This window comes from Homalodisca vitripennis, chromosome 3 (assembly GCF_021130785.1).
Source record: "Homalodisca vitripennis isolate AUS2020 chromosome 3, UT_GWSS_2.1, whole genome shotgun sequence".
Lineage (NCBI taxonomy): Eukaryota > Metazoa > Arthropoda > Insecta > Hemiptera > Cicadellidae > Homalodisca > Homalodisca vitripennis.
In genome coordinates, this window is record NC_060209.1 from 161,404,491 (window position 1) to 161,407,575 (window position 3,085).

The window sequence follows — 3,085 nt, forward strand, 5'->3', positions numbered from 1 at the left end:
TTCATTTGCAAGATCACATGACAAAGGTAAATTTTGTAGTCTTCTTTTTCTTCTTCTTCGTCTTGCCTCAGTAAATGCAAATAATGTTCAAATAATGTACTAGGATCTTGCAAAATATAGGCCATTATACTTGAGTAAGCTGTTGCACCTACAATTTTATTGTCATTAGAAAGACTGTGGCCTGATATAAGTAAGAGCAGATCTTTTGATGCCTTTTGTAAAATTCCAAAGGGGACTGAAGTGCCATTTCTGCAGCAGTAAATGAAAACCTGAAAAATAAATTTGGAATCAGCACTGATTAACCCTTGACACCTTCAAGTACTTTTCCTAGGTATTTACTATAACAGTAATGGAAAACAAAACTATTACAGAAAGAGAATTTTGTAATGGATAAAGGGAAAACTAATATACATAATTTAATTATTTATTATATTGCTGCTACATGGATCTTTGAGATCTTTACATTGTCAATATAATAATATTACAAACAGTTTTCAAAAAAGATAATTTCTTCTTGTTCGGATTGTGCAGGAAACAACTAGAATAAGGAAGATCTTTAGCTCTTCTACTCGAGTTGTGTGTCTTCGCTCCAGTTTAGGAATTCTTCATTTGAGTAGAAGGGCCACTGAAGAAGCCAAGAACAGAGATGTTTCCGCATGTTTTCTTGGTTGATGCTCTTTATTGCCTGGAGCAGGGTGTTAGAAAATTTGGCTCCAATGTAAGATGGCTGCTTTTCAAAGTTGTGAGCCTGTGCAGAGGGATGGTTGTTGGTCGATTGTGTGTTGTGGGAGTGAAAGTCCAGCCCCCTTCTTATGTTTTGATTTAATGCATACATTATAATTTCAACAATACATAGAGACACAGTGGTTGGTATTTTTTGAGTGGTGAAGGCTGCTTTACATAATTCTTGGGGGCAAAGGCCTGTAAGTATGCAGATGGCTTTTTTTGTATTTTAAGGACTCTTTGTACATGAGACTTGGAAGAGCCTCCCCAGGCAGCCAGTCCATAGCGAACATTAGACTCGAATAATGCAAAGTATGAAGTTCTCACTGTGTCATTATTACTTATTTGTTTGAGTTGCATTAGGACATATGGAGTGGAGCTTATGTTTTTGCATAATTGGTTGATGTTTTGTGTCCATGATAGTTTTTTGTCCAGGATAATACCACGGTACTTCCCTCCTTCAATTGCTGGAACACTTCATCTTTTATTCAGGCAATTATCAGTTGTTGGTTCTTTTAGGTATTCAAGACAAGACTTTTTCTTGCAGTTTTGTTTTTGACATGTCAAGTGCTACGTATGTTTCTATTTCCAGTTGTTCGGGTGACTTATTTTTAAGCAGGAGCACTGTATCACCTGCATTCATCAGTAACGTACTGTAGTTTTTCATGTATGATGGGAAGTCACTAACAAATATTATGTAAAGGATTGGCCCAAGAATTTAACCCTGGGAGACTCCTCTCTGTACTGGCAGGTTAGTTGAGATGGTTGTTTGAGATGTTCCATTGCTAGTTGAGTTCAGTGCTACAGCTTGCTCCCTATCATTCAGATAACTTTTCAACCACTCTGCAGTCCTACCTTTTTCACCTATTGCTTCCAGTTTCACTAACAGCCTCTCTTGACAGATACAGTCGAAGGCTTTACTATAGCCAAGAAGCAAAGTTCTAGTCGTGTCTCCCGCCTCAACTGCCTGTATGAGATACTCAATGACACTGATAATATCAAATGAAGTTGAACGTCCAGCTATGAAACCATGTTGTTCCAGTGGTATTAAGTTGTTTCTGTTTGGGCTAGATGATCTAGTTAGTATACTTAAGAGAGTTGGGAGTAGGGAGATTTGCCTGTAGTTTTCTTTTTCTAATTTGCTTCCTTGTTTATGTTTTGGGTATATCTTCACATGCTTCAGTTTTGAAGGAAACTGTCCCTGTTCAAAGGATTTGTTAATAATATCTACTAAGGCTACTAAGGGGTGTATAATTTCATTTTCACAGATCTTTAATATTCTTGAGGAAATATGATCAAAGACAGATGACTTTTGGTCTTCGTAGTTCTGATATTATTGCTAAACTTCCTTTTTGTTTTAGGCCAAAGAGTAAGTATATCTTGACAAATGGTCTTAGGGTGGTTAGATCTGGTTGGATGTCAGATGTATGCAGGGTCCAGACAAACTGCATGATTCACAAGTCCTGTCTTGGAGAGACTTGGTATCTTGGCCAGAAACTGTCGTATTGAGAAGAGATTACTCAATCACTCCAAGGAGCATCTGCCAAGACCGAAAACTTCACTTCCCTCAAGTGTGTCTTGAGGTAAGGAGGTTATTCACTCACTCACACATCACTAATTCCCTTATCACGAAAGGTTTTCCCCCCCCCCACCCCCCCCCCCCCCCACCCCCCCCCCCCCCCACCCCCCCCCCCCCCCACCCCCCCCCCCCCCCACCCCCCCCCCCCCCCACCCCCCCCAGCCTGTGCCATCTGGAATAGAGATTAGGGGTGTACCTGTGAGGCTGTTTAAGGGGGTTCAGAGGAGGTTTTCTTTTCTTGATTGGCCTTCAAGTTTCTTGGGGCCTATGCCATTCTTGAGAATGATGTGTGGCAAGAATTTGGATTCCTGATCATGGAGAATCATAATCTTGTTGTGTATTTTTGGTTTGTCCTCAAAGTACTTCATGGGAGCTTAAATCTCAACCTTGGTGTTGTTCTCAGGGCTCCAGCATAACTGGAAATGCTTTATGATATAGGACAGCATTTGTATGGGGGTCTACTGGTGTCTGTTATCATGTGGCTCTATATAAATAAAATGTATTTCTTATCAGTTGCTAACCAGTGACTTTTTATAGTGAAAGTAAATTATGTAAGGCAGTCAAAGTGTATGGTTGTGTACATTGTGTGACTTTATTAACTTGATATACCTTGCCTGAGTTTCATGGTTAATTTTTTTGGACTTCTAGTCTAGTATAATTGACAAGTTCAATCTCAAAATCTCTTTCATCAACCAGGGACAGAATATGAAGGTCTTCAACCATTTTATTGTTGCTGTTTCTCACTGGGCAGTGGTTTTCATCCCTTTTTCCAGTGGGTGGAGT